The sequence below is a fragment of the Aulonocara stuartgranti genome (genome assembly GCF_965226115.1).
Source record: "Aulonocara stuartgranti genome assembly, chromosome: 19".
Taxonomy (NCBI): domain Eukaryota; kingdom Metazoa; phylum Chordata; class Actinopteri; order Cichliformes; family Cichlidae; genus Aulonocara; species Aulonocara stuartgranti.
The window spans coordinates 9,303,474-9,316,919 of NC_138955.1; the positions used below are offsets into that span (position 1 = coordinate 9,303,474).

The window sequence follows — 13,446 nt, forward strand, 5'->3', positions numbered from 1 at the left end:
ACATTAGATAATGCAGTTGAAGAAAATCAAATAAAGGGCCAAATTATAATTAAATTAATAACAAAAACTATCCCGGGCATTGGATACAGTTTATTTATAGTAGCATGCCAGTGAACATTCAGTTGATGGAATGAAAACAACAACAAAATACATAGTTTTTTCATCTGCAAATGTGACAAATGTGCTACAGCACAAAATACTCACATTCAGACCACTTTGTTCGAATGCTACTCTGCAAAATCAGTTTTGTTTTAAAAAAAAAATAAAATAGAAAAAGTGCAAATCAAGCACATCTGCTTGTGGTTTTGGTCGTTGGGGTCTTAGAGTGTAACATTTATTCTGTGGTCTTGGAGAGCTGGATCATGGTTGTCCAACTCTAGATGCTGGTTTGTTAACTTGGTTCAGACACAGCCAGGTGGAAACCTTTTGAGAGCCATTGGTTTCTGGTCCAGTAAGGCACAGTCCATCTTGTAGACCAGGTATTCAAGTCAAGGATGTACCTGAAAAGTGGAATATGCCATCTCCTTAACTTGTAACTTATAACTTGTCTTATACGGGTGTAATAGCACATCAGAAAGTTTAATTCCTCCCATATGCTAATTATATACAGGGATGAGTGATGGGCATGGAATGGTGATCTTTGCATTGGACTCTTTGCTCCACCGTTTGACCGATGAAAGAAGCATGAACAGACAGGCATTGTTTAGGAGGTTGACACATTTCTTGTCTAACCATTTCATTGCAATCAGACCTTCATCAGACCTGTAATAACAGGCTCCATGGCCCTTCTTCATCAGGTCTTTGTCTGCCATCAGGGGAGCTCCACCGGTGCAGTTTGATCATACAGTACCAATGCACCTGACACCCAAGGAGGTGTGCAAGTTCTGGACCAAGCAGAAACCTGTGAAGAGCTGGGATTCTTTTATGGGTTTGCATAGTGTTTTTGACAACTTTGCCCCCTTAGATGGAGCTTCTGTTCCTTTTCACTCAGGGGAGCATTGAAGAATGTGGACCCCCCTTGATACAGCAGCAAGTCGTGGATGATGCCAGATGAACTTGCTTGGTAGAACAATTTAAAGCCACACACATGCACTCCCATACTCTCACTGAGTATGCCAGTTGCTGTACCACTGGCCTGGTGTTCAATCAGTTAATGTTCATTAAAGTATATCTGGAAAGCGCTCTCTGTGCCCCACTCTCTGACTGGAGTCGTGGTCCTGAGGGAGCTATCACAACGGTATCCCAGAACTCTCTAACACCAATAGAATATTCGCGTAGTTGTAAAACGCATGACAATATATTAAGTAATCCAAAGTATTTAGAATACGTTACCCTCATTGAGTAACTTGACAGAATACTTTACAAAATACATTTTGGGGTATGTATTTGGTAATACATGGGCCGTATGGGGGCGCGGTGGTTAGCACTGTTGCCTCATAGTAAGAAGGTCCTGAGTTCAATTACTTTTTTTTTTTTTGCTTTTTTGCCTGTCCCGTTCGGTACTTTAGCAATCAGAATTGTTGTCTGAAGGCCAGGAAAGATGCAAAGGGAAAATATGGCAATGCCATATTGGTCCACTTTATTGGTAAATGGCCTGTATTTGTAAAGCGCTTTACTAGTCCCTAAGGACCCTAAAGCGCTTTACACAGCCAGTCATCCACCCATTCTCACACACACGTTCACACACTGGTGATGGCAAGCTACATTGTAGCCACAGCCACCCTGGGGCGCACTGACAGAGGCGAGGCTGCCGGACACTGGCGCCACCAGGCCCTCTGACCACCACCAGTAGGCAACGGGTGAAGTGTCTTGCCCAAGGACACAACGACCAATATTGACCAATATTTCAGGCCAGGGTCTTACTGTGTGGAGTTTGCATCATGTTCTCCTCGTGTTTGCGTGCGTTCTCCCCGGGTACTCCGGCTTCCTCCTATAGGAAGTCCAAAGACATGTATACAGTCCAAAGACATGTACTTAGTGGGGTTAGAGTAACTGGAAACACTAAATTGCCCATAGGTATGAACGCATGAGTGAAATTGGTTCTCTGTCTCTGCGTTAGCCCTGTGACAGACTGGCAGCCTGTCTAGGGTGTACCCTGCCTCTTGTGCTAAAACAGCTGGGATAGGCTCCAGCGCCCACTGCGATCCTGAAGAGATAAGTGGAAGTGAATGGATGGATGGTATTCTGTAATCTGTAGTGGAGTACATTTAATTAACCTTCCCAACACTGAACAACAGCCTGAAGAGCTTTAATGCTCAATTCTAACCCTACTATCCAAATGTCACAGCAAAAATCGAGACTCTCCAAACCAGCAATGTTTTTTTTTTTTTTTCAAATTTTCTTGTCTAATTTTGATGAGTTTGTGCTAATCTTAGCCTCAGTTTCCTATTCTTAGCTGACAGGAGTGGCACCTATGATTTTCTCCTGCTGTAGTTCATGTGTTTCAAGGTTTGATGTGTCGTGAGTCCAGAGCTCCTTTTCTATGTGCTCAAATTGTTGTCATAAATATTTTGTACTTGCAAATCAGGATTTGTATGTGTAAAAATAGTGTGTGTGTGTGTGTGTGTGTGTGTGTGTGTGTGTGTGTGTGAGAAAAAGATTTGTGTGTGGACTTACTGTAACTTGAAACTTGAGTGCAGAGTTTCACACGTATTTTTTTGGCTAAGTCCACACACAAATCTTTTTTTATGCACACACAAATTCTTTTTACACATACAAATCCTGATTTACAAGTACAAAATATTTATGACCACAATTTGAGCCCATACTTTTCTGCATCCTTTGGTTGTAACGCTGGTTGAGTTGCTGTTTCCTTCCTATCAGCTCAAAGCAGTCTGGCCATTCTCCTCTAATCCCTGCCATCATTTAGACTTTTTTGTGCAGCTCACTGGTATTATCTCTCTTCCAGACCTTTTTCTGTAAGCACTAGAGATGGTTGTGTGGGGAAAATCCAAGTATATAAGCATTTTCTGAAATACAGATTGGCACCAACAACCATGACAGGTTCATTAAAATCACCTTTGATCACCATTCAACCACTCAGTTTTGTCTTCAGGGAGTTGTCTTGACCATGTCAATGAGCTGCTGCCATGTAATTATACCCTATCAGCAAAGTTTTAGTTTATTATCCTTCTTTATCCTTTCTGTCAGTGCGCCCCAGGGTGATTGTGGCTACAATGTAGCTTGCCATCACCAGTGTGTGAATGTGTGTGTGAATGGGTGGATGACTGGATATGTAAAGCGCTTTGGGGTCTTTAGGGACTAGTAAAGCGCTATATAAATACAGGCCATTTACCATTTTACCATTTAATTGCATATTTTGAAATAGATTTTTATGGGTTTTTTTAATCTAACAAACTGTGATCATTACTTTTGCTGTAACCATAAATCTTTATTTTTATTTTTCCTCTTTGTTTTTGTGAGCAAATCAGGTGCATTGCAAAAGGTTAATTTTCTAGGACAAGGAAAGAATGGATGAAAATGTATTCCTCTGGTTGTCCAGTTCTACCCTATAACCTATAACTACAGCAAAAGATTATTTTAGGTTTAGAGCTATTTAAACCAAATGATTACTTTTACTTTTACTGTTTTCCACCAGTAACATTTAATGTTTAAGTGTGTATAACAAAGACAAAAGATAATTACGATTCATGTAGGAGCTGTGTATATTTCCAAACACTATAGGAAAATATTCTGGTAGCGCTTTCTATTACAGATCAGTAAAAAAGAAGTTATAGTAGGGAAACAAGGGGGAAATAAGAACGTAATAATGTGGTAATTTCTAAGTTATAACTATGCATTTACCCAAGGGCGTAGATTTGGCATGGACGGCAGGGACATGTCCCCACCAATATCCAGCGATTATTGAATTGTCCCCACCAATAATTTGATCTCTTCGAGTAAAGAACAACAATCCCGATAGTAAGAAAAAAAACACAGATCTGTCAACATCATTCACCCAGCGGTGCAGAAAGAGTTAAATTACGCCCTCTACTGGAGTCCTACGTCATGTGACAAATATGGCCAGTGTGATTGGCTGTGCCTTTCAGGGAGCTCTGTTTAATTCTAGCAGCGGCGATGACCTGCAGGGAGGAGAGGAGGACGGCAGCAAAGAGGAAGAACCTGGATATAAGAAAGTATTTTTCAAAGAAACCTGTAAGTCACTTAAACTCAAGTTCACTCATAAAATGTGTCCGTCACAATAACGTTACAGGCTATGCTAGGCTTTGGCCCACATCAGTCTAAAACTGTATGTAACCATGAATGACGTGTTTTGGAAACTAACTGCACAAAAGGCAGCACTATTAGTTCTCTCAGTCTCAGAGCAGCATTTCTAATTTTGATTGGAACTGTCAGAGAAATCAGCAGCCTCGAGCAAGCCAGGATATTAGTTTACAGAGGCTGTTAAAATTATATGTCTAACGTTAAAATGTTGGTGACACAATAATTTCATCCTAATGGCACTGACGTATTCATAGGGTTAATTTTTGAGACAATATATTATGAGCTAGTCATGATTTTACAAATATTCCACCTTGTAGTGCAGTTTGCACAAATTGTTTTAAAAATGCACTCAGCCTACAAACATTACAGATGAGTCAAGATCTGCACAAATTGACAGAATAGGCTGATGATTTGGTGCTATGATTAACTAGTATTTATTATCATGACAATTGTTAGGCTGCTGATGTAAACTGATTCAATATGGTATGTTTGACAAAGAATCTGAATTGACATGTCTCACTTTTTATATGGCACGAATCAATGTGTTATTTTATCAGGTGGCAATATGTCCTAGTGCAGTCAGAGGGGAAGAGCCAGGGCCAAAGGTGAGGCACATCAAGCACAGAATAATAATTGTAATCTGAGGATAAAATGCAGGTACTGAGGCCAAAAGAAGCTTCAGTGCTCTCAGAAGACTAACATGGCTAAGGGTTAACAGTGACTCAAATGAGATTAAACAATGCTGCTGTATGTCGACCAGGAGAGACTGGACAGTATAGATGTAAAACCAATATGCCAGCAGTTTCTCAGTTAACGAGAGGAGAAGGCATGTGTTTGGCTCCTTCACATAGAGGACGTTGAGTTGTTGTGTGGGACATGTAGTCCATGTCTGTTGCTGTAACAGTAGTTCATGTTTAGAATAAAACATCCCAGCTCACTGACTTGATCGGGGCAGTAGTGCCTAAAGTGTTGCATAATTTTGCCGAGAGATCTTTTACTTTGTGGTAATCTTAGATGAGTAGTTTTATGGACAAAAAACAGCAGGTCACTGAGTGTTCCCTTAGTGCTAATGTATAAGAAATGTTGGTGTAGTATAACTGAAGTAATGTTGTTGAGTCCTTAAAGTCATATTCTTTAATTGTCATGACTGTATTTTAAGCTATTTTTATTTTAGCATGATACCTGATTTATACGGAATATGACTGAAGTAAACTAAAGTCTAAAATACTTAGTCATTTGTTTAATAGTAATTTAACATTATATAATTCACATATAAAACTATGAATTGTAATTTTAAATGGTTTAAAAACATGCAGAATAGCATATGTAGGCAAGTATATTTCTCCTTTTTTATCAAGAAGCAAAGACAAAAAGGACAAAAATAAGAAACAGGGCAGGGTTCAGTGGTTGAATCATCCGTCCCCACCAATGCCAAAACCAAATCTACGCCCTTGCATTTACCACAGTAACAACCACTTAATATCCATATCAACAGAAATCACCTCAAAGAAAAGGCTGCCAGTAGATGGCAGGCTGCTCCCTACCGAATGTGCACTTTCTGTTTTATCCCTGAATAAAATCAGAGGAAGTGGGGGACCAACTGCTAGCTTTGGCACGTACAAATTCCAAAACACTTAGAAAGTTTGCTTCCTTTTTGGCTTGCCTCATAGAGCCATGGTTGCATAAACCAATGAGTTATAACAATAGATTTGGAATCAACCCATATTCTAGCTACTGCTGTAGAACTGCAAGGGAAGTAAAACATTTTTTATTCCTTTAGTTATATTTAGGAGCATGTCTCTTGTAGTTAACTTATGCCACATACTGTCAACTTACACCACTAACAGAGTAGCTAACCGTAGGTTAGTTGGTAATACTTAGAGTAGTCATAAAAACCAAAGTTGGATAAAAGTAAGGTTGTCGTGAAATAAGCTGACCATTATTGTAAATATGAATAGATGTGGTCAGTTGTACTTCTAAAAAAAATACATACATTTGCCCAAAAATTGAGCACTCCAGTTTTAAACAGTTTAGGTGAGTGGGTTCGAGGTTTGGTATTCTCGTAATATAGCTATCCACCCCCAGTATATTATGTAGTGGTTTATTTTTTAATGATAGACTAAATATTCCAATATGTTATTTTGTGCATAAAAGGAAAAAGATTAATTTATTATATAACTTTGTACACAAATTATAATGGTGCATTTTTTTTTTCCAATAGAAAAGTCTGTATCTGGTAAATAGATGCTGAAAGAACAACAAATTTCATCATGCTTGCTTTAACATTGTTTTTCTTCCAAAACGTCAAATTTTTCGGTATGCAAGTGGTGCTACTCGCTGCAGGACAGGATATTTGGATGATTAGGGGTCAATGAATGATGAAGGCAGTGCAGGACACTGGTGACCAACCCTGAATTAACAAGCAGGGGAACATGAATGGCATCTTATTTTTGTGTAGTGGACATTTTAAAAATGTGCTCCAATTATTATGTATTGTCATCCATGTATAAAATATGCTGTGAAAAAGGGTCCTCTACACGCCTATGCAAATTTAATGTATTTCTGTGTATTGTTCTGAGTCAGAAAAACAGGATCTCACCATCGGCATAATCCCAGCACACATTTCCCCATTACCAATATCATCCGTGCACCATGATCAGTCACGCATCAGCATCCTGAATTTGTATTTTCTGAGAAATATGTTCAGAGCCTGCAAATCTGTGAGCAGTCTCTTGTGTCTCGCTTGTGCTGTGTGCCCAAACACTTGTGTTATTTCTAGAGTACGGCTGAATAATCTGGTAGAGCAGCCACATGGATCATTTTATTACAGATGAAAGAACTTAGACAGTTTTTCAACTCTCAGTGTTGCCACAGTGATCTTATGGACCTACAGTGGAGTTTGTGGTCTGAATATTACCTCTTAAATGTGAAAGTTCAATAATGAGAACTGAAATAGTGAAATAAACCAGTAGTACAATTTTAGTTCTTTATGTTCGTTACTTTAAATAGCAAGAATTAAATAAGTCATTTTAGAGACAGTATGCTGACAGTACTTACTTTAGGGTCTGCTTTTATTGCACAACAATGGCTACTTTTAAACTCTGTGATGTAAAGTGCCATCTAACCGGTCTTTCCGAAAATTGAAAAACCAGATATACAACTCAAATTTGGCCTGGTGCCAACTGCCTGTTTGCTTTCATTTTCATTCATATGTGCCACCTGAGTGGTAAAGCTTGCAATACGATCCTTGTATTGTGCAACCCAAAAGAAACCACCATTTTTGGATTTATTTCTAATGCTTTTGGCTTATTTGCAAACAATATAGATTATTTTTAATTAGTATTATTACTATTATTTGCCTGTTTGCAAGCCATCTTACGCTGTTGGAGAAACGGAGCTAGGCAGACAGAGGAGAACTGAAGTTTGACCAGGTACCAAAGCAAATCATTCATACTGTACAAATAATGTAAATATGACTGTGTATCACGAAAGATTGATATCAAACTGATAGGTGGGAATCACCATACATCCCACGATACGATATTATCACAATACTTAACGCACGATACGATATTATTGCAATTTTTAAAAATATTTTGCAATATTCAGATTCTGTACATAAAGGTAAAGTTTATCAATATTCATTTTATCTAATAACAAAGTCTCACACTCAGTCTTTCTCTCATTTCAGTCAGTTTTATTGGGTTTTTTTTGTTTTTTTTCCGCCTGTCCCATTTGGTTCTTTAGCCATCTTTAGTCAGTTTTATTGTTGACAAACTGAACGGTTTGTATTACAATCTAGTCCAACTTAACTGAATGCAACCATCTGGTACAATTATAACTATTCTGAACTATGCAATTTATGAAAACTATGCAGCCCGTTCAGCAACTGAAGAATTTGAAAGTAAATTAAAACAAAATATAATTTTACATTAAATAAAAAAAGTTTTAAACTTAATTAAAATAAAACATGTCTTAAATGAAAATAAGTAAACTCTGAAGTCAGAGCATGTTCCAGTCCACAAAAACGTTTTTGTAACAAAATATCGATTTCTGCTGTCCCTGTATCGATACATTATTAGAAAACAAAATATCACGATACTACACGGTATCGATTCCCCCCCCCCCCCCCCCCCCCCCCCACAAACTGATCACTTCACCAATATTACGTTACTTGCTCTTCAAGTGAATCAACAAATGGCGAAATGAAAAGCCGAACAACAACAATGCTCTTTCTTTAGAGAGTCTTAGCTTACATGTGTGTTTATTTCATATTTTCAGTTGTTTCCCTCCACGGCTAAATAAATCGGTTTCAGTAATTTATGATATACAAGAATGGACATAAGGGGCTTCTTTCAAAGAAAAAACTCAGGTAGTCTATATATTATGCTTTGTATGTTGTTCAGTATATTTCTATGCAAAACAAGAGGAACTTCAATACACAGCAGTATATTCACAATTTAAACCACATATTTACATACACTTATGGAAAACACAAGAACATTTTTTTACTGTACAACATCAATTTAGAGTGAACTTGTTTTGTTTTGGATAAATAAATATTGAAATATATTTTGAATTAGTTAAATGTCAGAATAAAGAGAAACAGAGCTGTCTATTTTTTTATCACTTTCATTAAATTTAGGAGTACATGTACACTAAGTTTATTGTTAATTAATAAGAAAACTCCAGACGATTCCATTCTGAGCTGAAGAAGCTTCTGATAGGTTAGTAGAGTCCATGTGAGCAAATTGGTGGCACACCTGTGGACACATATAAGGCAAAACACAGAGCCTGTTTCTTTGACATGGGAAAATCAAGAGATGTCAACCAAAACACCAGGAAACGAATTGTGGAGCTCCATAAGTGTGGCTCAAGTTTGAATACAATTTGGTGCCATTTACAATTAAGAAATACAGATAGTTTCTCTCTTTACTCTTAAAGTTAACAAATATGTTTTTTATATTTATCAATCTAAAAAAAATAAACATTTAGTCTGATTTGATGTTACAATTAAAAAAGTGTTTGTGTTTTGATCTGAAGAGTGTGTAAATATCTGGTTTCCACTGTATATTTGATGATTGTCAGCACAAAGAGGGAGAGAGAGGAACAGAGAGGGAGAGAGAATGAGGACAGAACAGAGATGAACAAGAGCAGGTGAGACACACATGTTAGTCAAATGGTCGTTTACCAAAAGTATCACCGTATCATAGGTCCTCATGTATCTCGTACCTAGTGTTTCTTTTTAGGTTTACTATTTTTCAAATTCTACATTTATTAAGTTATGCAGGCTTGTTTGCAAAACAAGGCTAAATAATTATATAAACTTTTCTCAATCTAAATAGTGGACTTTGGTAGAATTAAAAAATAAGTGTAGTGCAGGTCTATGATGATTTTTAGTGCTACTATCATCTAGTTCTGATTCTGGTTCTGTCTTGGTTAAGTCCTAAGTAGTCCTGATTTTGAACTGATGTAGTCCTGTTTTAATTCAGGATCAGTTCTGGGTCTGGTTGAATTGGGGTTTACTCCCTGTGTCTTGATACAGCCCCGATTTTGTTCTGCCTTGCTGCTTAATTAAAAAACTAGTTTAAGGTGTCCTGCATATGTGATATATATTTTTCCCTATATGAAGTCATTCTTTTTTGAACAAAACTCAAACAGAGCCTATTAATCTTTCAGTCGTTTCTAACCCCCCCCACAAAAAAAAAAAAAAAAAAATCCCACATGCATACTACCCTTTAGGGCTAAGCCCCGGGTGTTTCAAATGTCTGGCTCCGCCTCTGGAAGGAACAGACTAAACACAGTCGTTATCAGGGTGTTGGGTTTTAGAGAACAGACTGTGAGAGAATGTTCCAGGGAAAAGTAATACAAAAAAAACACGAGACTAGGCAAGGACATAAGAGGCTAAGCAGGGAAGCTAAGGGAGAGGAGGAGAGGAGAAAAGTGCGACCACCTTCATCAAGAGCAAGAGCAGAATGCTGAATCCATCGCCATAAAAACTGTTCGCTTCACAAGGTACAACAACGTATTTCCTTCCCCCTCACATTTCAGGATTTGGTTTGTTCCACGAGCTGACACTGAGCCCTCTGCGAGATAAAGACGAAAAGTAGGTGGAAATTAATTAAATTCATAGTGAAAGAAACTGCTCGATTTTCCTAGTATTAGTTAGCTTACTTCATTTCTAACAGAAGATTATGTGTTTGTATTTTTTTAAGCCAATTTGTAATTCGTCCATGTACACCCTGTACATATGAACACTAAATAACCGATCTGTCGACCTGGTGCTTCTTCCTCAGGCTTAGCTGTCCGACTCTCCCCATACAGACATTCCCGACCCTGAACCAGTGACACTGATATGTGAAGGAAGTTAATTCTTTCATGTCAACAATGTGTATAATTGCAGGCAGCCCTTTGGGATTTTTTTTCTACCCGGTGTTTTGTAATAACACATCATGATTATAACCAACATAAACAGAGTACTTCTGGAGAAATGTGCATTGCTCTGTGTATATATTGTACACTGGCTATAACTGTTGTGGGTGGGGAAAACTAGTGAGCTAAAACAGATGGAAAAACCCTTTGAGTTCCACTAGGTTTTCTTTGAAATTGATATCCAAGGAATTATTTATGTTATATTTGCTAATATTTTGTATCATAAATAAAGGTAATTAAGCACAAAATGTTTTTACACCATTTTATAAATTACATTTATCTTTCCTTAAATCCAAAAAAGCTCACATATATAGTATTTGTATTTGGCGTACCAATCAATGTAATAATAATAATAATCATAATAATACCACTACAATATTCTAATGTAAAAAAATAAATTAAAAAAAAGACTTATCTAAGCAGTGTACTGATCCATGTCTCCACAGTGTTATATTTTTAGGTTTGGCATGGTTTCCAACATTAAAGTGGTAATGGCGCCATAACCTGCAGACTTGAGCAGATATTTTTCAGTTGCATGAGTCAAACAGAAAAAGGTGTAGACATGCTTTTTCTGTTTAACTGGTCTCAGTATAACTAGCTTTTCTTGAAACTCTTGCTAGGTTAGAAAAAGACAAAAAGACTATGCAACCTTTGGTTTTAACAGTGCCCAACCCTACAAAACCATTGTTTGTCTTCCCTGATTGAATTGCTCTTTGGAATTGCATTCCTTGTCTTCAGCCAAGGGTTAGAGCTCGCGTGTGAGGTTGAGGGAGATATGGCACTGTAAACAATTCAACCAGAAACTTGGCCTGAACGTTTCCAGTAATGTTAACCTATAACTTTCTTCCACCTGCTGCATGTGGAAAATTGATCCAGCTCTGCTTTGCACCTAAAAGTGACAAAACTAAGACATTTTCATTATTATCATCACTGCTTAAACACACTTCTCTCTCTCCGACCAGAAATACCAATTTATGTCATGTATTCACACTCATAGGTGTAAGCGTGTCTTTCATTGCATTTATGTTATGTGTTCATATTAATGTTGAGTGTATTCATATATTGAATTGATATACCTTTATTAGTCCCACAAGGGTAAGCTGCTTCTTCATTGCATATGTATTTTATAATCAGGTTTAATTCATGTCTCTTTGCACTGAGCTGTGGATTCAAACTATCTCACTTCTGATTATTTCCAAAAATAATTTAACATGTAACAATTTGTGTATGTGTTTTTTATTCATTCATTTAATTATTAGTTTGTGTTTTTCCTTCTCTCTCTCTTTTTTTTTTTTTTAAATTTACCTTTCTGTTATGATGCTCGGGGCATTTCTAAACCTCCACCAGTTCAGCCCCCATTTTCAAGCCAATTCCCCACACGCTGTCACTCTAACTCGTCTGGGCTTGACCTCTCACTGGTCCTTGTCCTTGTTCCTGTGTGACCTTCAAATCTCCATCTCTCTGTTTCTTCTCTCTTGATCTTTTCAGTCTTTTTTTGTAGGTTAACTCCCAGCATGGCAAATATCACGTCCAGTGCCTTCAAACAGTCATGTCACTGATTAAGTCTCCAGCTCGTAATTTAAAGCTCATGTTCCATCAGTGGTATTCATACATGCTGCTGGACCCTTCAGTGTTATAGGTCAGTTGCACTGTCTTTTGCCTGCTGTTATTTCTTCAAGTACACGGTGTTCTGTCTGTCTTCTGTCTTCATCAGGAGATTGACTGTCCTTTAAGCTTCTTCTCAGGATAAGGACAGAATGAAAGGTCAAGCTGTAAAAATTTTAAGCCAAAGGCTGGCCTGTTTGTCATCCCAATTCTGTTAATCTATCATTTTGCCGCTGTACTCATGTTTTGAGGTTGAGTAAGTCCATGGGCACCTGTATTAACACACTAAAACACTTATTTAATATCATTTTCATTACTATTTCTTAAGACATTCATTCTCTTCCTCCACCTAGATTTTAACAAGTCTCTCTCTCTTTCTGGTTCCACACTACACAGTTCCTTTTATGGGCATGCAAAGTTGTTCACTTCCTGCCAGACACACACACTGCACCACACACCCTCATATTTTTATCTGTTTCTCTCTTTTCCTGTTTCTCAAGGGCGTAGATTTGGTTTTGGCATTGGTGGGGACGGATGATTCAGCCACCGAACCCTGCCCTGTTTCTTTTTTTTTTCTTTTTTTTTTTTTTGTCTTTGCTTCTTGATAAAAAAATATAAAAAAAAAGAGAGAGAGAGAGAGAAACATACTTGCTTACATATGCTATTCTACATGCTTTTAAACCATTTAAAATTACAATTCATAGTTTTATATGTGAATTATATAATGTTATATTACTATTAAACAAATGACTAAGTATTTTAGACTTTAGTTTACTTCAGCCATAATCCATATAAATCAGGTTTCATACAAGAATAAAAACAGCTGAGGCTTCCGCTTCCGGCCGATGAAGTAAGTAGCAGCGAAAGGCAGCTCCGCTAAGATTTTTGATTATCCAAACCTCCTGGGACACATATTGACTTTGATTTGGACCAAGATTCAACTGTACAAACTCCTCCTGACTAAAGCGAGTCATGAAGAGTAGTCAGAAATACACGCAAAAAACTTTGTCGTCAGCTTCTGCTACATCTGGCGGCGAAGAGCCACAACACGACATGGCGGACGAGAACTCGCCAATCTCCGTGAGGATCCTTCGGAGCGAATTGCAAGCCTACCGAGACGGTATGATGAATGATATTAAGACGCAGATAGATAATATGCATGAAAACTTACGTGAGGACATTTCC

General features: G+C 37.6%; 1 protein-coding gene across 4 annotated transcripts in view; it reads left to right on the top strand.

The window, feature by feature from the left end:
• Positions 1–4,054: 4,054 nt before the first annotated feature.
• The window catches only part of LOC309695053 (uncharacterized protein), a 51,142-nt gene continuing 41,750 nt past the window's right edge, over positions 4,055–13,446 (top strand). Inside the window, exons 1-2 of one of the 4 annotated variants that reach the window (XR_014273029.1) lie at positions 4,055–4,155; positions 4,782–4,829. The gene's annotated coding sequence lies outside the window, so the exon portion shown is untranslated. Of the gene's footprint in view, positions 4,156–4,781; positions 4,830–7,433; positions 7,656–9,996; positions 10,240–13,446 lie in introns of those variants that run through there. The other 3 variants (XR_014273030.1, XR_014273031.1, XR_014273032.1) reach the window with 3 other exon arrangements.